Source organism: Cibotium barometz, chromosome 22 (genome assembly GCF_041138505.1).
Source record: "Cibotium barometz isolate CiBa-2024 chromosome 22, ASM4113850v1, whole genome shotgun sequence".
Classification (NCBI taxonomy): domain Eukaryota; kingdom Viridiplantae; phylum Streptophyta; class Polypodiopsida; order Cyatheales; family Cibotiaceae; genus Cibotium; species Cibotium barometz.
Genome location: NC_141067.1, coordinates 6,767,689 through 6,787,930, shown reverse-complemented (window position 1 = coordinate 6,787,930; position 20,242 = coordinate 6,767,689). Strand labels below are relative to the sequence as shown.

Genomic DNA, 20,242 nt, shown 5'->3' with positions numbered 1-20,242 from the left:
AAGGTGATCCTGTTAGTCTTCTAAGCCTTGCACGGATCAATACGTGTATGCCAAGGCTTTCCAAGCAATACATCACAGCCATTCAAAGGCGCCACAAGAAAATCCTCATGATCCACATAGCCTTGAATGTGTATGCGCAACTTGCCAAAAATAGGCATGACCTGCACTTCTCTACCAACAAAGGTAGCCCTTGCTTCAATTTGAGGACCCATGTCCTCCACTTCAATACCCAAAGCAGCTGCCATCTGTGTGGATATGAAGTTTTCAAATGCACAATCATCAAACATGAACAAAGCGCTCTGATCTTTGAGCTAACCCCAAGCTTTACATACAACCCTTTCTTTGCTATCATGTGAAGTGTTGCCCTGCACATCCGGAACCATATGCACATTAGGCTTTGATGCATTTGCATTATCACGCTTCTTCTTGTTTGGGTATGCTTTTGCAATATGCTCGGTGCTACCACAAGTAAAGCATTTTCCCTCACTCATATATTGCTTTTTCTGTTCCGGAGTGAGACCATACCAAAACTCTGACCAAAGGTAGCCCAGCTGCTCTGGCCACCACTGAAGCTGCTGTGGGGCCTATCTCTAGCACCGAACCCACCAATGCTCCTAGCCTAGAAAGGAGCGGAAGGTACTCCCGGCGGAGGCCAGGGAATTTTGTGCTTCTTGTTTTATGGACTGCACTGAGACATGCTAATATCATCATTTCATGTTACGGAAGCCTGGCCACTGCCACTGCCACCAAGCAATTGGAACTCAAATTGAGTCGATCCAATAAGGCTAAACCCTCATTTCAAAGCAAAGAGAGGGCTGTCCAAAACCTGCAAAATGATGGACAGCCACCTAAAAAGGACCAAAACCAAGATAAAAATGGTCCAAAGGCTCAAAATAACACTACTGTGTATCTGGTTTGCAACTGGATGCCAGGCCTCTGTAGGCATGTAGGTTTGCATGTAGAGATGGGGCCAGCCCATAGGGCTACCCCAGTGTGAGGATTTGTATTTGCACTTGTAGAATGGGCATGGGGGAGGTATAGAACCATCCCCAAGGGGCCAGGAGGGCCCACATTGTGCCCACCAGCCATGGCTTGGGCTGGAAGGGTTGTCGGCCAGCCTTAGGACCTTGGGACAGCCAGCCGGCTGGGCAACAAGGTCTAGAATGGTTGTCAGCCAAGTGTGGGACAGCCCACACAGACTGCCCAGCAGTACAGTACCCTTGCGCAGGGCTGTCCAGCAGTCAGGGGACTCTTCTTGGTTCATGTGCATGGTGCCCAGCAGCCAGGATGCTGCCCCAGAAGGCTGCGCAGGCTGGACAGCAGTGTGAACACATGCGCAGGCTGGACAGAAGGTAGGCATAGTGTGAAAGCATTAATTATAAGTGTGCAAGCACTTTATTAACAAGACACAGTCGTGGAGCTCCCTGAAGCCAGCCGACTGCATATAGTAGAGGGTATAAATACCCAAGACATAAATCATTTCACTCATCTCATAATTCACCAAGTGCTCCAAGCAACCAAGGGCCAGGACAGCCAAGAACATTGCTAAAGCAAAGGGGTGAAGGACTGAAGGTCAAGGGCAGGTTTTCCAGCCAAGAAAAGGTCAAGTACTTTGTATTTGTTTTCAGATTTACATCATTCTAATAAAGCAAATACACCATCCGTGGTGGGGGCCCTACAGAGGGTAATTGGGACCCAATACTGTGTCCTCTCCATCTCCCCCTTCTCTCTCTATTTTCTGCACATCATCTTTCAGTTTGTGCGTTAATTCCGTCGCGAAAAGAGTGCTGATTTCTGAGTTTTGAAGTACCGATCCTTCTCCGAAGCTTCCGCATATTACAGTGGTATCATATCTCACTTCAAGGACAAAGATTCAGCAAAGAAAACCAGAAAATTTTTTCGCTCGTGTGGTTGGTTTTTAGACGCTGGTGGACTACCCCTTTCGGAGTGACTCCTGTCCCTCGAAGGACGGTTGGTTTTTAGCCTCCGGAAGCCTCCGGAAGTCTCCCACACAGATAGTGGATGGTCAAATTGCGTTCCGGAAAGGAACTGCATTTTCCCGCTATGGCGAACTTCGGCGACGAGAGAGAACCAGAACCATGGGACCAGAGTGCACCAGGCAGCCCAGCTAGGGCACCCGGCTTGAGTGTACAAGACATGTTCCAGCAGATGATGCGAGCAATCGCAGACCAGACAACCAAGTTGGATGAGCAGAAGGCGCGGATTTTGGCTCTGGAGGAGCGTTCTCGCTCTCCAGCGTCGCGTTTTCCATCTCCTCCTCCCTCTCCTTCCGTATCCCAGATACCAGATCCTCGTCACACAGGGACCCTCTCGCAGGGTCACAGCCGCAGCCAAGCTCCTTGCTTGAGGTGCAGATGCGCGCATTGGAGATTCGACAACGCGAAGACGACGCCATGCGACGAGTGGAACACGAGCGTTACCTCAGAGCTTTGGACGCCAGATTGACACCGGCGGCGCCCTCGAATCATTTTCCCGAGAAAATGAATTTCAGTAAGTATAATGGTAAACTCGATCCCACTACTCTGTATTCATGGTAGCTTACTTTGCCGCAGTTAGGAAATCAGATATTGACAAAGTGATCTTAGCCAGTTGGTACTTGGAAGGTGAGGCCATTCCTTGGTGGACTCAGTGGGCTCATGCCCACACCAGATCAGGTATGGCAGCTTATGGGTGGGACGAGTTCGTCCGTGACCTTAAGCAGCGGTTTTTACCGCCCCACTACCTTGAGCGACTCGAAGACGAGTTCAGGGGTGCGCGTCAGAATGCACAACCAGTCCTTCAGTTTGCCAATAAAATTTCGACCTTGTGTCTACAATTAGGCTTATCTGATGCGGACAAGAAAGGGCAGTTTTTGTATGGCCTGGAAACGCAAATCCAATGGGAGGTGCATATGTTTAGGCCAGCCACCTTTGAGGACGCACTCTCGCTTGCGCAGAGTGCAGAAATGAAACACAATGGTGGCAAGCCCAAGCCTTCCCAGCCGGCTTCTCCCAAGGCTAACGCCTCGGGGGGCAAAAGCCAGAACCAGACGGGGTCTTCCCCAGGACAGAGCCCGGGAGCCTCTGGCTCCAAGAACTCGAACAATGCGTCTAAGCTTACTCCAGACCAGAAAGCGGAGGCTGGCAAGACAGGTGGCAAGTTGAGTGCTGAGGAGCTTTCTCAGTACAGGAACGAGGGTAGATGTTTGTCACCAATTGGCCGACCATTTGGTCCATTCCTAGTTTTTGCGTCTCGTTCACTTGAGGCCAGGCCGGTGTCTCATGTGAAGAGGCCAGTATTTTGCTGACATGGACGGGAGCCAGACTGGTGCCACCCGTGTGTTAGCAGGATGGTGTCGTATGGACGGGAGCCAGACCAGTGCCACCCGTGTATGACCTGGACTGTGTTCGATCCATGGGACTGTCACGCCATGGAAGAGCCAGTATTCGTGCCGTGTTTTACCTATGGGACTGTCACACCATAGGGAAATTCGTGCCTGGAACTGTGTCTTACCTATGGGATTGTCACTCCATAGGAAGACCAGGTTTTTATGTTTTTATGTCGTGCCAGTTTTGTGCCGACAGATATTTTGTACATGTTCCATGAACGGGAGATATGTCCATGTTACTATTTGCACATGCACACATATTTTGCATGTTTGAAACTGTTTTCGCATGACATGTATTTGTGTGTTTGCCTGCTTGACGTGTTACTTACTGAGCGGGGACGCCTGCCAGTGAGTCGTGAAGTCTGCCCTGTTTTCTGACAAGTTTCAGTGCATGTGAACATGTGGTAAGTATATGGTACATGTTGTTTTAATGTCTTATATTCTAACCCCTTTGTTTTATAAGGTTAGGGGTTCACACTTATTTAAAAGTGGGCACCCCCTTTGGGCACCCACTTAGGGGCCAAGGTGGGGAGCCTCACTTTTAAGTGAGTGTGGGGGTGGGCATGGTCACCAACCCCCACTAGTCCCCCTTCATGCAAACGTGGAGATCTCTAGTTGCAACTCCACCTTAAATTTATTAAAAGAAATCTCTCCCTTCAAGCGTAGAATGAATCGCTTCTATCTGGCGATTTTGTTCATCACCCGATTCTCCTTCCACGTGAAGACCAAGAAAGCGTCACCTACGCTTCTGCTCCTACAGCAACCAGGCGCATGCTTTTCTCCATCTCTGCTGGCTGCGCCTGACTCTCTACAGGCTGGCTGCAACCACCCCTGCAGGCGGCTGCCTTCTCTTTCCACCTCTACAGGCGACTCCTCCAACGGGCTGTACCCTCTGCTGCCGGCTGCGCTTGCCCCTCTACAGGTTGGCTGCAACTACCCCCCACAGGCGGCAGCATACTTGAAGGCTGGCGCTGCTTTTCTCCTCTGCACTCAGACGTGGGTTCCACCTCCACAAGGACTGTTGTGGCTGCTCTCACAGGCGGCTACTGACAGGCTGCCATTTTCTCTACCCTCAGGACATTGTCCACCACCAGTAAGTTGTGCTCATTCTCTCACAGCAGGCGGCTGTGGCCTTTCGTGGTGGTGCTTGTCTTGATAATTCTACACGAGGCAACTCTTTCTTCAACAAGGGAGGTTTCATCCTCAGCAAACTGTCACAAATCTCAGGGACATGCGGATGCGTGTCAGGCCTAGAAACATGCGGATGCATGTATGTATTATACCTGGGCATGTGTATGGATCATATGAGTGGATGCATATGAGTCCAAGGACATGGCAGGACATTTGTGGACTTTCGGGCGGTGCCCGTGTGGATTCCGGCCATGCACACATGGTGTGTTATGATGGCAGGCGGAATATTTTCAAGTACAAGAATGATGATAGGTGGTTCTCCAAGTTTACATGTGCACAATGCATAAATGATGCATGTCATAACTTTATTTTACTTTGTGTGACATTGTCTTGCTGCCTGGACAATGCTTGTTATTTTGGCTTGTGAAGTCCGAGGGACCGGGGACGCCCGGGCACCTTGTGGACACGTGTGTGCACTCCTGCTTGGGCCTAAAACTGTGGGCTTATGGGTTTTGCAGGTGGTAAGTGCGTCCACACTCAATTTACAGCTTATTTCATTTACTACTAAAGTTTATTAGTTTGCAGGTCCACACTCATTAATAAGTGGCCGGACAACTTATAATGCGTTCGCATTTGGTTGGACCAAAATTAATGAAGTCCGGACAACTTATGGCACACATTTCCCATTTGGTTGGACCTAAACTTATACAAACAGGACAAATGGAGCACTATGGGCTGGACACCTACCTGGACACCTTATGGGGACACATGTCAGCCAGTTTGTGCACCCACCAAGCCCCTTAGGTGGCACTGGAGAAAGGCGCCTCCCTCAAGAGGCCTTTTGGGCTGTTTTATTCATGATTAAACACATTGGAGAGCTGATTGAAGCTTTGGGAGTTGCTACAGGGCTGGTTGCTTGCTTCCCGGACTCACACAAGCTTGGATAATGATCCCCACACTCTTCTAAAGGGCTGGTTGGTAAATTTCAGACCTGTATTTTCTGGTTATTGCGAGTTTTGGGCTGGTTACAGGTGTCCAAAGTCAACTTGGACAATACAGGACAGCTCTAGGGACCTCCACAGGGCTGTAGGACCCTTAACAGGTGGATTTCTCGCGATGGAAAGTTGCTGTTTTGGACTGGTTATTGCATAAAACAGGCTGGACAGCAATGGAATATGTGAGCATGGATGTGTCTCAAGGATTCCTGGTGTAACAGGTGTTTAGGGCAAGCATTGGGAACACTTGCTCGCGGAGAACACAGGTTTCTGGATCAGTTTCTCGCGTGGAAACAGGGCCTAAAGATCCATTTACATCCTGTGCAGGGCGGAGTACCTGTGAGGATTGTGATACTCTTGTGGAGGGCGGATGTACCTGTGAAGAGGCTTGTGCAGGGCGGATGTACCTGTGTGTAGGGCGGATGTACCTACAGATTCTCTTGTTTGAGATGTATTCATACATGATGTATTTGGTAGAATCAGGTGCAGGCTGGTGGTGAATCCCCAGGCACCCATAATCTTGTACTTTGCAGACTCTTTTGGTAATATAACCTAAAGGGGGGGGAACAGCCTATCATCGGCCCCTTTATGTGGTGTACTGTCATTTTCAGCTTTGTGGTTGTAATGCTCAATTGTTAAGTGCTCAGAATCTTGTTCACATTTATACGATTCCAATTCACGCTTCCGCCTCCCGTTTCATTGGTATCAGAGCTCAGTTTTTCCCCTCATTGGAAAACGGTCTGAGGCTTGGAATCATAAGTGGTGACCTGATTTGAGTGTCGTGGACAGCCACATTTCTGACAGTGTGGAGAACACACAGGACCGTGAACTTCATGGTACAAGGGATGCAAGAGATGCTGCAGGCAATGATGTCTATGGAGATGCAGGTACTCATGACACTATGCATTCTGATTTGGAATCTTTGAGGCGTCAAGTGCGACACTATAGGGCTGAAACCGAAGAGCTTAGGTCATTGAAAAATGACCCGGATGTACAAAGGGTGTTGGCTGCGAAGGCAAAGGCTTCGGTCCATGAAGTCACTTTTGAAGCAATTGCAAAGGAAATGGATGTTGAGAAACCCCGAGAGCTTGCACTTGCATACCTAATGGTTAAGGGTGATGTATACACTGAAGCAGATGGTAGTTTGGCTTTCAAGAAGCCACCCCTCATGGCTGCCCGTGGTGATGCACATGATGCACAACAAGCAGAAAGAGCACAGCAAGTGCCAAATGCTGAAAGGACAAGAGTCCCTGGTGCTAGGCTTGATGCAGGTCAAGAGAAGAGTAAGGATGAGGGATCCTCTACTCATTCCCGCTTTGCTCCAAGAAGACATGTCCGTTCTCGTGTTGAGCTTTCCACTCGTTTGGAGAGTGTGGCTCAAGAGAGAATGAAGAGGGATCGTGAATCTTCATCGCGGCATCATCATCATGCAGATGAACAGGATGTACATAGGGATGCATATAGAAGGAAGAAGCCTCGAGAGTTCAAATCCGGTGACAAGGATGTAAAGTTTGAAAACTTTCAGGGACGGATGGACTCTACCAAAGCACTTGCTTTCATTAGACAGTTTGAGATAGCTTTTTGCAATGAAGACTTTTCGGAAAAGTCTATGCTCAGGCATGTGGGAATGCATCTCAAGGATACGGCAAGTGATTGGTGGCTTGCAAAAATACTTGATGGAAGTGCTGCCCCAACTTGGTCTTTTTTCAAAATTCAGTTTTATGATCAATTCTTACCACCAAACTTTGCAAAGGATGTACGCAAGGAGTGGGATTGGCTGTCCCAAGATGAGGGAGAGTCCGTTGCTTCATACATAGCAAAGTTTTGGAAAGTCCTTCTCAAGGTTACTCCCTTCATGAAGATTGGAGAGGACGAGAAGAAGAGAAAGTTTGAATCGGGGCTCCATCACATCATCCAACAAAGCTTGGGAGTGTACCCAAATAAGACCATACAAGAGCTTATACACTCAGCCATGATTGCGGAGAACTTGCACATAAAAGCACCCACAAATAAGCCATTTGCAGGTCAAAACAAGAGCAAATTCAGGGCTGGTTATGACCAGAAAAAGGGTGGACAGCCACCTAAGAATGCTCCCAAAGATGGCCGAGATGCAAAGGATGACTCCGAAAAGAAGCCGGGGGGTAAACGCCACAATTTTGGGCTCTCAAAACAGCAATTGGAAGAGTACAGGAAGGCTGGAAAATGCTTTAAGTGTGGCAGTAAAGATCATATATATCCTAAATGCCCACAGAATCCTAAGAATGCTGAGCCTAATGTGCAAAAGCCTCTTGTGAATGTTGTACCCGATGTGCAGGGTAATACAGGGCATGAGCCCAAGAGTAGAGTCATATGCAAGGCTTGGGGCAAATTGAAGGATCAGCCCGCTTTGTTTCTTTTTGATGATGCTTCCACAGACAACTTTATATCCGTACAGATGGCTGCCGCCATAGGTCTCAATGTGGAAGACATGGGAATGCAAATGAATGCAGATGCCGCCTTTGAGGGCAAACAGGTTGATGTAACTCCGGTCATTGGTAAGCTCCGTGTACATATACAAGACTACCTCGACTATGAGAGCTTTCTAGTGGCTCCTCTTACAGGTTGTGATGTTTTGTTGGGGATGCCCTGGCATCACCGTTTAGAGCCTATTAAGGCTTACAAAGAGAAGAAAATCAGCTTTGTACATAGAGGCCGTGAGCACTCTATAGATGCTGGTACTACTGGAAGTACCATACCTCTTGTAAGCCATGTACAAATTAATAAGGCAATAAAGAAATCAGCTTGTTCTTACTTGGTTTTTGTACGTGATACCATTGAACATTCTAGTGTTGATGTTAGTACATTAGATCAAGACAAGCTTAACTTTTTGAATGAGTTCAAAGATTGTTTTGCAAATGCTTTGCCAGCAAGGTTGCCACCAGAGAGGCCGGAAGATCATTGCATAGATCTAATTCCCGGTAGCTCTCCACCTAATAGGCCACCATACAGGGTGAGTGCTAGTCAACAAGAAGAGATTATGGCACAGGTGAATGAACTTTTGGAAAAGGGTTTGATTCGGCCTAGTTCCTCGCCATATTGCTCGCCGGTACTTCTTGTTCAAAAGAAGGATGGTACTTACAGGATGTGTGTTGATTACCGTGCCCTCAATAAGATAACCATCAAGAATCGGTTTCCCATTCCGCGCATTGATGACATCTTGGACAAGCTTGAAGGTTCGGCATGTTTCAGCCGAATAGACCTCAAGAGTGGGTATCATCAAGTGAGAGTGGCACCTCAAGATGTACACAAGACTGCATTCAGGACAGCCTTTGGTCTTTATGAGTTTTTGGTGGTGCCTTTTGGCCTTACAAATGCACCCGCTACCTTCAACAGGATGATGGACAGGGTGTTCAGAAAACATAGAAAGTTCACAGGTATATTCTTTGATGACATTATTGTATTCTCAAAGAATGAAGCCCAACATCGTGAGCACCTGGCTATTGTGTTTAAAGAGCTTAAGGAAAATCAGCTCTACATAAATGCAAAAAAGAGTGAATTCTTCCTCCCAGAAATTCACTATCTTGGTCACATTGTATCAAAGGATGGTGTGCGCATGGATCCCGCAAAGATACAAACCATGCAAGAATGGCCAGAGCTGAAATCAGTCCATGAAGTGAGGAGCTTCCTTGGTTTATGTGCTTACTACAGGAGGTTCGTCAAGCATTTTGCTTTCATTGCCGCTCCGTTACATGATTTAACGAAGAAGAAAGCAATCTTTAAATGGACACAAGAAGAGAGAGATGCCTTTCAAAAGTTGAAGAGTGCAATCATCTCGGGACCGGTACTCATTATTCCGGATTTGCACAAACCTTTTGTTGTGGAATGTGATGCAAGTGGGGACTGCATAGGGGCTGTTTTGAACCAAGAAGGACATGCCGTTGCCTATGAGAGCAGATGCTTGCAACATGCAGAGCTTCACTTACAGGTTTATGAGAAGGAGTTGTTGGCTGTAATTCATGCCCTTACTATTTGGAAACACTATCTTTTAGGGGCTGATTTTATGGTCAAAACTGATCATCAAAGTTTGAGATACTTTTTGACTCAAAGTAAGCTCTCAGAGAAGCATATGAGATGGGCAAACTTCCTCTCAATGTTTCATTTTCAGATTTTACACACTCCAGGGAAAAAGAATGTGGTGGCGGATGCCTTATCTAGACGACCACAGGTTCATGCTATTACAGTTGCATACCATGAGGACTTATCGGATATGCGTAATACTTATCATCTGGATGAGGATTTTGCACATGTATGGGCTGATTTGCAAGAGGGTATTGCTGTCCCATCTTATGTCATAAGAGATGGATATCTCATGATGCAAAATCGTATGTGTGTGGTAAAGAACCTTCGCCATAAGGTTATGGATGAGTGCCATGCTCCTCCATATGCAGGTCATAGAGGCATTTTGGCCACAGCACAAGCTTTGGAGAGGTATTTCTTTTGGCCACATATTCGCAAGGATATTGAAGCATATGTACGTGAATGTATGGTATGTCAAAAGGTCAAATTTGACAGACATAAAGCACCTGGATTGCTTCAACCTTTGCCTATACCAAATGAACCATGGGAAAGCATTGCTATGGATTTCATTATGGATTTGCCAAGGACGCCACAGGGAAATGATGCTATTTGGACCATTATTGATAGGTTTAGCAAGCAGGCACATTTCATTCCTGTGCGCAAGACAATAAAGCCAGATCATATGGCTAGGATGTTTTTGGCACAGATATTCAAACACCATGGCATGCCTAAATCTATTGTGGGGGATAGAGATCCTAGAACCACAAGCTTATTTTGGCGCGCATTGTTTGACAATATGGGTACAAAGCTGAACTTCTCATCAGCTTACCATCCACAGACAGATGGGCAAAGTGAAATAGCAAATTCAGCCGTCCTCGACTTGCTGAAATCTTATGTATCCGACCGCAAATCGGATTGGGAGAAGTATTTACCACTTGTGGAATTTGCCTACAACAACACGGTACATACTTCTACGGGCAAGGCGCCCTTTGAGATTATCTATGGCAAGGTGGTACTACCACCCATCCTTCGTACAAAGGATGAGATTTTTGCAGCAGATGAGTATGTCAGAGACTTGGATACTGCATTTGCACAGGTACGGACAGCCATAGAGAGGTCTCAAACCAAGAATAAAAAGGCAGCTGATAAGCATAGAAGGGATGTACAATTCAAACAAGGTGATTGGGTCTTGCTGAAATTTGAAAAGGCACGCCTTCGGAAGAGGCCAGGAAAAGAGGGAAAGTATCCTAAACTTTCCAACAGGTACTATGGACCTTTTCAAATCTTGGAGAAGATCAATGATGTTGCATTTCGGCTTGTACTCCCAGATCATTGGAACATGCATAATGCTTTTCATGTGAGCCTATTGAGGCCTTATGTGGGACCGACACCGTTTGAGCCGGTTTTGGAAGACCCACCCGAGGTGGATGAGCTGGAAGAGATTCTTCAACCTGAACAGATTGTTTTTCACAAGGAACGAAAGCTTGCGGGAGGCAAACTTGTTCGTAGGTACCTTGTGAAGTTCAAGAATTATTCAGCTTTGGATGCGAAATGGATGGATGAGGCCTACTTCGAGGATTACCCAGATCTTTTGAAGGCCTATCTGGAGGCTTTTCAGTTGCGGTCAACTGATTAGAAGCCGGGGGGATGTCACAAATCCCTATATTCTAGGGACATGCGGATGCGTGTCAGGCCTAGAAACATGCGGATGCATGTATGTATTATACCTGGGCATGTGTATGGATCATATGAGTGGATGCATATGAGTCCAAGGACATGGCAGGACATTTGTGGACTTTCGGGCGGTGCCCGTGTGGATTCCGGCCATGCACACATGGTGTGTTATGATGGCAGGCGGAATATTTTCAAGTACAAGAATGATGATAGGTGGTTCTCCAAGTTTACATGTGCACAATGCATAAATGATGCATGTCATAACTTTATTTTACTTTGTGTGACATTGTCTTGCTGCCTGGACAATGCTTGTTATTTTGGCTTGTGAAGTCCGAGGGACCGGGGACGCCCGGGCACCTTGTGGACACGTGTGTGCACTCCTGCTTGGGCCTAAAACTGTGGGCTTATGGGTTTTGCAGGTGGTAAGTGCGTCCACACTCAATTTACAGCTTATTTCATTTACTACTAAAGTTTATTAGTTTGCAGGTCCACACTCATTAATAAGTGGCCGGACAACTTATAATGCGTTCGCATTTGGTTGGACCAAAATTAATGAAGTCCGGACAACTTATGGCACACATTTCCCATTTGGTTGGACCTAAACTTATACAAACAGGACAAATGGAGCACTATGGGCTGGACACCTACCTGGACACCTTATGGGGACACATGTCAGCCAGTTTGTGCACCCACCAAGCCCCTTAGGTGGCACTGGAGAAAGGCGCCTCCCTCAAGAGGCCTTTTGGGCTGTTTTATTCATGATTAAACACATTGGAGAGCTGATTGAAGCTTTGGGAGTTGCTACAGGGCTGGTTGCTTGCTTCCCGGACTCACACAAGCTTGGATAATGATCCCCACACTCTTCTAAAGGGCTGGTTGGTAAATTTCAGACCTGTATTTTCTGGTTATTGCGAGTTTTGGGCTGGTTACAGGTGTCCAAAGTCAACTTGGACAATACAAGACAGCTCTAGGGACCTCCACAGGGCTGTAGGACCCTTAACAGGTGGATTTCTCGCGATGGAAAGTTGCTGTTTTGGACTGGTTATTGCATAAAACAGGCTGGACAGCAATGGAATATGTGAGCATGGATGTGTCTCAAGGATTCCTGGTGTAACAGGTGTTTAGGGCAAGCATTGGGAACACTTGCTCGCGGAGAACACAGGTTTCTGGATCAGTTTCTCGCGTGGAAACAGGGCCTAAAGATCCATTTACATCCTGTGCAGGGCGGAGTACGTGTGAGGATTGTGATACTCTTGTGCAGGGCGGATGTACCTGTGAAGAGGCTTGTGCAGGGCGGATGTACCTGTGAAGAGGCTTGTGCAGGGCGGATGTACCTGTGTGTAGGGCGGATGTACCTACAGATTCTCTTGTTTGAGATGTATTCATACATGATGTATTTGGTAGAATCAGGTGCAGGCTGGTGGTGAATCCCCAGGCACCCATAATCTTGTACTTTGCAGACTCTTTTGGTAATATAACCTAAAGGGGGGGGGATCAGCCTATCATCGGCCCCTTTATGTGGTGTACTGTCATTTTCAGCTTTGTGGTTGTAATGCTCAATTGTTAAGTGCTCAGAATCTTGTTCACATTTATACGATTCCAATTCACGCTTCCGCCTCCCGTTTCACAAACCACAAGTATTGGTTTTCTATCAACCATCTACAAGTAAGTGATTTTCAGATTTGAGTAAAGTATTATATGTTTAAATCTGATAAGGGATTCATCCCTCTACGGCCACACCCGTTCGGTGCCGGGTTGTCCAAGCTGTATTGGCGAACCTCGGTCCAAAGGTGCTGAGATCGGGAGAGCCAGGCGTTAGTACGAGAGCGCCTGTTTGTGCGTGGTCTCGGAACACCAGTGAGGCGCTCTCCGCGGAGTCCAGTGAAAGCACAGGACCGCAGAGATTGGACCACACTAGTGGTCGTGCTGCTTCGAGTTTTCTTCATCGAAATCCGAGCCTATTTGTTTGGTACTGTTTTCATATGTACATGGACATTATCTGGTTCTCAGAACCCATGGAGCATTGTATTCTTTAAATACTCCCAATAAATATATCATATAATGAGGGGGGGGTCGGCCCGTTCCGGCTCCAGTGCTGGTGTCCATCTTTCCATTTCTGTTCAATTAAATTTCAAGTTGTTTCAAGTTGTCCATTTCATATTTGTGGTTTTAAAGTTGTGCTATTAAGCGTGTGGGTGTCCAACGGAGTCTTTCCCACTTGACGGGATCGGTTTCATTGGTATCAGAGCACGGTTGTTTCCCTCTTCTTAGTGGGGAAACGAACCTGTGTACTGGACATCCCGCCTTTAGCAAACTTTGAACACAATGGACAGCCAAGGCAACCCTTTGGAAGTGCCAAATTCGAGGGGTCCCTCTAGTGCTTCTCGTGGGTCTGATGCCCTGCGAGGTAGACACAAGCCCCTTGAAAGGGTTCTTGATAGTGAATCCAAGGGTCAACTGTCTCCAGGAAAGACAGTTATGCTTGAACAAGACCCTGATGCTATGAGAGCTGAAATGGAACATATGAGAAAACTTTTGCAGGCTCAAGAGCAAGAATTAAAGTTTTTGCATGAAGATCCTCATCTGCAAAGTGCTATTGAAGCCAGGAAGGCTGATGCTATGGTTGATGTAACCTTTGAATCAATGGCTCGTGAAGTGGGCAAGAAACCAAGGGAGTTGGCACTTGCCTATCTCCTTCGCAAAGGTGATATCAAAGAGGGGGATGACGGAGAGCTAAAATTCAGAAATCCACCTCGTTTGAAGCATGGAGATCCTGCATCCCAGAGGCTGAAATCTTTTATGCAAAAGGAAGAGGTGACTGTCACCTCTCGACATGCATCCTCTCCCCAAGGCACTAAGCCTGATAGATTTATGTATGCCAGTGCTCATGGAGGGCACCAAAAGTCACATGCATGCAAGATATGTATCTCATGGTGATAGGTCTACTTCCAGAAAAATTTTGCCTTCTGAGTTGTCTCATGGAGAGACCATGCCATATGCAGGTAAGTCACATGCATCTGAGCTTCGAGTTCGTGGAGCACATGCCACCGTGCCCCATGAAGCTTCTATGATGGCCCATGGAGCCCATGCAGACAGGGCTACCCCGTTGGATAAGGGGAAAAGAAAAAGAGAGGACCATGAGCCTCATGCCAGGAAGCTCAAGGAGTTCAAAGCAGGTGATAAATCTGTCAAATTTGATGTCTTTCATGGTGAACATGATGCCTCTAAGGTGCTAGCGTTTGTGGCACAGTTCGACATTGCTTTTAGCGATGAGGACTTTACAGAAAAGTCGAAGGTGCGCCATGCTAGCATGTTTCTGAAAGGCACTGCTGCCCATTGGTGGATCACTGAAAAGATCACCAAGGATCCCATTTCTACTTGGAAGGAATTCAAAGACAGATTTTATGCTCAGTTCTTGCCACCCAATGCAGAGCAAACTCTCACTCAAAAGTGGGATAGGTTGGAACAAAAAGATAACGAGAGTGTGCAACAGTATGTTAACAAATTTTGGAAAGTGTTGCTGGAAGTGACTCCCTTCATGCTAATCACAGAGGATGAAAGAAAGAGGAAGTTTCGTTCTGGATTGCAACCTGCATATAGATCGGGTATTGAATTGCACCCAAAACATACGTTGCAACAACTTACAGCTTCTGCTCTTGCTACAGAGCAATTGGTGCTCAAGATCAAGCAGGATCAAGGAGGTTCCAAGGCGAAGGACAAGGCTGCCCCAAATCAGCAAAAGGGCGGACAGCCATTTAAAAAGAACTTCCGGGAGCCCTACAAGGGTGGTAAAGCTGAAAATAACACATCTAAATAACAGGGCCCAAGAAAGAACAAATTCGGCTTAACCCCGGAGCAAAGAGAGCAATATGCTAAGGATGGAAAATGCTTTTCTTGTGGTAGCAAAGACCACATGTTTCGCCAATGCCCAGATCGTAAACCAAAGCACGAGGACAAGCACACCAAAGCAAATGTTCATGCAGTTCCTGATGTGCAAGGTAATACAGGTCATGATGCTAAAGAGAGAATGGTTTGCAAGGCTTGGGGGCAAATCAAGGATCAGCCCGCACTCTTCATGTTTGATGACTGTGCAACTGACAATTTCATCTCTATGCAAATGGCAGCTGCATTGGGTATTGAGGTTGAAAATATGGGACCTCAGATTGAAGCTGAAGCTGCATTTATTGGCAAAGAGGTGCAGGTTACCCCTTTGATTGGGAAGTTGCGTATTCATATACAGGGCTATCTTGATAATGAGCATTTCTTAGTTGCTCCCTTGAATGGATGTGATGTATTGTTGGGCAAGCCGTGGCACCATAGGCTTGAGCCCCGCAAAGACTACAAATCCAATATGATTTCTTTTATGCATAAAGGCCGCATGCATTTTATTGATGCTGGCAAAGAAGGGGATTCTATCCCAGTTGTATCACACATCCAAATTAATAAAGCAATGAAAAAGAGTCTTTCAGCGTACTTGGTTTTTGTGCGTGATAGTCTTGTGCCAAATCATCAAAATGTGGATGCTATGTCTAATGATAGGCTGAATTTTCTTAATGCATTCAAAGACTGTTTTGCTGACTCATTGCCAGGTGAATTACCTCCCCAAAGGCCCGAAGATCACCGCATAGATCTTGTGCCCGGTAGTTCTCCTCCTAATAAACCCGCATACCGAGTGAGTGCTGCACAACAAGAAGAAATTATGAAGCAGGTAAACGAGCTTTTAGAGAAAGGTTTGGTTCAGCCCAGTTCCTCACCTTACTGCTCTCCTGTGCTTCTTGTTCAAAAGAAGGACGGATCATTCCGTATGTGTGTAGACTATAGAGCTTTGAACAAGCTTACCATCAAGAACAGATTTCCTATTCCACGTATTGATGATATCTTGGATAAGCTTGATGGCTCAGCTTGCTTTAGCAGACTTGATTTGAAGAGTGGTTATCACCAGATACGCGTGGTGCCACAAGATGTCCATAAGACTGCATTCAAGACAGCCTTCGGATTATATGAATTCTTGGTAATGCCTTTTGGTCTCACTAATGCTCCTGCTACTTTTAATCGAATGATGGATAGGATATTCCGATCCCATCGCAAGTTTACAGGAGTCTTCTTTGATGATATCTTGGTTTTCTCCAAGAATGAGCAGGAACACAGAACTCATTTGGTCACAGTGTTCGAAGAGTTGCGGAAGCATAAACTTTTCGTCAATGCCAAGAAAAGTGAGTTTTTCCTTTCAGAGATTCATTATCTGGGACATATTGTATCCAAGGATGGAGTTACAATGGATCCTGCAAAGATAGAGACTATTCGGAATTGGCCCGAATTGCAAAACGTACATCAAGTACGTAGTTTTCTGGGATTATGTTCGTACTACAGGCGTTTCATAAGGCATTTTGCTATGATTGCCACTCCTCTACATGATCTCACGAAGAAGAAAACTGTTTTCAAATGGACTTCAAAGGAACAGGATGCTTTCTTGCAACTCAAGCATGCGATCATATGTGGTCCAGTATTGATTGTTCCTGACTTGCACAAGTCATTCGTGGTTGAATGTGATGCTTGTGGTGATTGCATAGGAGCTGTCCTAAATCAAGAAGGGCATGCAATTGCATACGAGAGCCGTCGTTTGCATGATGCTGAGCTTCATATGGATATTTATGAGAAAGAGCTCTTGGCTGTAATTCACGCCTTAAAGATTTGGAAACACTACCTTCTTGGGGCTGAATTTGTAGTCAAGACAGATCATCAAAGCTTGAGATACTTTCTATCTCAAACTAAGCTTTCAGAGAAGCAGATGAGAATGGCAAACTTTCTTTCCATGTTTCATTTTCAGATTGTGCATACTCCAGGAAAGAAAAATGTGGTGGCCGATGCACTATCTAGGAGGCCTTATGTTGCTGCAGTCTCAGTGGCCTCTCATGGAGATCTATCTGCTATGAGAGATTTGTATCATTTGGATGCTGATTTTTGCCATATATGGACTGATTTGATGGCTGGTCATTCACATGCCTCTTATGTTATCAATGAGGGTTATCTCATGAAGGATAATTGCCTATGTGTGGTGAAGGATTTGCGTCCAAAGGTTATGGACGAATGTCACGCTCCACCATATGCTGGTCATCGAGGTATTATGCCTACTACTCGCATGATTCAGAGGTACTTCTTTTGGCCAAGCATGCGTAAAGACATTGAGGCTTATGTGCGTGCATGTATTACTTGCCAAAAGGTGAAATTTGACAGGCAAAAGCCTCCAGGTTTGCTTCAGCCATTGCCTATTCCCTCGCAACCTTGGGAAAGTATCACGATGGATTTTATTATGGATTTGCCTAGATCCCAGCATGGGAATGATGCCATCTGGACTATTGTAGACAGGTTTAGCAAGCAAGCTCATTTCTTGCCCGTCAAGAAAACCATTAAAGCTGATCATATGGTAAAGCTTTTTCTTGCTAATATTTTCAAGCATCATGGTATGCCTAAATCCATTGTTGGGGATAGAGATCCCAGGACTACAAGCCTATTTTGGAGGGCTTTGTTTGATAATATGGGTACTAAGCTTGAGTTTTCATCAGCTTATCATCCCCAAACGGATGGCCAAAGTGAAGCTGCAAATTCAGCAGTGTTGGATTTGTTGAAATGTTATGTGGCAGATCAAAAGAGTGCATGGGAGAAGTATCTTCCACTTGTTGAGTTTGCCTACAACAATACGATCCATGCTTCCACAGGAAAGGCTCCGTTTGAGATTATTTATGGCAGAGTGGTCTTGCCACCCATCCTTCGTACCAAGGATGAGATTTTTGCAGCTGATGAATATGTTCGTGACTTGGATGTTGCCTTTGGTCAGGTGCGGACAGCCATTGCAAGATCTCAGGATAAGCATAAAATGGCTGCTGACAAGCATAGAAGGGACATGGAAGTCAAAGAAGGTGATTGGGTATTGCTGAAATTTCAGAAGGCTAGGCTTCGGAAGAGGCCAGGACGAGAAGGATCATATCCTAAGCTTTCTCCTCGCTATTATGGACCCTTCAAGGTGATTCAGAAGATCAATGAAGTGTCCTACAGGCTTGCTTTACCTAGTCATTGGAAGATTCACAATGCTTTTCATGTGAGTCTATTTCGGAAATATGTGGGGCCAGATCCTGATGAGCCTGTCACAGAAGATCCGCCAGAAATTGAAGAGCTTGAGGAGATCCTCCAGCCAGAACAGATTGTTTTTCACAAGGAGAGAAAGCTACCTACCGGAAAGCTTTCCAGGAGATACCTTGTGAAGTTTAAGAATTATTTGCCTATTGATGCCAAATGGGTAAATGAGGATTATTTTGCAGATTATCCGCAATTGTTGCAGGCATATCTTGAGGCTTTTAAGTTGAGGTCAACTCTTTAGAAGCCCGGGGGGATGTCACCAATTGGCCGACCATTTGGTCCATTCCTAGTTTTTGCGTCTCGTTCACTTGAGGCCAGGCCGGTGTCTCATGCGAAGAGGCCAGTATTTTGCTGACATGGACGGGAGCCAGACTGGTGCCACCCGTGTGTTAGCAGGATGGTGTCGTATGGACGGGAGCCAGACCAGTGCCACCCGTGTATGACCTGGACTGTGTTCGATCCATGGGACTGTCACGCCATGGAAGAGCCAGTATTCGTGCCGTGTTTTACCTATGGGACTGTCACACCATAGGGAAATTCGTGCCTGGAACTATGTCTTACCTATGGGATTGTCACTCCATAGGAAGACCAGGTTTTTATGTTTTTATGTCGTGCCAGTTTTGTGCCGACAGATATTTTGTACATGTTCCATGAACGGGAGATATGTCCATGTTACTATTTGCACATGCACACATATTTTGCATGTTTGAAACTATTTTCGCATGACATGTATTTGTGTGTTTGCCTGCTTGACGTGTTACTTACTGAGCGGGGACGCCTGCCAGTGAGTCGTGAAGTCTGCCCTGTTTTCTGACAAGTTTCAGTGCATGTGAACAGGTGGTAAGTATATGGTACATGTTGTTTTAATGTCTTATATTCTAACCCCTTTGTTTTATAAGGTTAGGGGTTCACACTTATTTAAAAGTGGGCACCCCCTTTGGGCACCCACTTAGGGGCCAAGGTGGGGAGCCTCACTTTTAAGTGAGTGTGGGGGTGGGCATGGTCACCAACCCCCACTAGTCCCCCTTCATGCAAACGTGGAGATCTCTAGTTGCAACTCCACCTTAATTTTATTAAAAGAAATCTCTCCCTTCAAGCGTAGAATGAATCGCTTCTATCTGGCGATTTTGTTCATCACCCGATTCTCCTTCCACGTGAAGACCAAGAAAGCGTCACCTACGCTTCTGCTCCTACAGCAACCAGGCGCATGCTTTTCTCCATCTCTGCTGGCTGCGCCTGACTCTCTACAGGCTGGCTGCAACCACCCCTGCAGGCGGCTGCCTTCTCTTTCCACCTCTACAGGCGACTCCTCCAACGGGCTGTACCCTCTGCTGCCGGCTGCGCTTGCCCCTCTACAGGCTGGCTGCAACTACCCCCCACAGGCGGCAGCATACTTGAAGGCTGGCGCTGCTTTTCTCCTCTGCACTCAGACGTGGGTTCCACCTCCACAAGGACTGTTGTGGCTGCTCTCACAGGCGGCTACTGACAGGCTGCCATTTTCTCTACCCTCAGGACATTGTCCACCACCAGTAAGTTGTGCTCATTCTCTCACAGCAGGCGGCTGTGGCCTTTCGTGGTGGTGCTTGTCTTGATAATTCTACACGAGGCAACTCTTTCTTCAACAAGGGAGGTTTCATCCTCAGCAAACCACAAGTATTGGTTTTCTATCAACCATCTACAAGTAAGTGATTTTCAGATTTGAGTAAAGTATTATATGTTTAAATCTGATAAGGGATTCATCCCTCTACGGCCACACCCGTTCGGTGCCGGGTTGTCCAAGCTGTATTGGCGAACCTCGGTCCAAAGGTGCTGAGATCGGGAGAGCCAGGCGTTAGTACGAGAGCGCCTGTTTGTGCGTGGTCTC

At 46.4% G+C, this 20,242-nt stretch overlaps 1 protein-coding gene across 1 annotated transcript in view; it reads left to right on the top strand.

Moving 5' to 3' along the window:
* Positions 1-20,242, top strand: part of GLA1 (Folylpolyglutamate synthetase family protein) — a 59,283-nt gene that overhangs the window by 28,083 nt on the left and 10,958 nt on the right. The gene's annotated exons all lie outside the window — the stretch shown is intronic.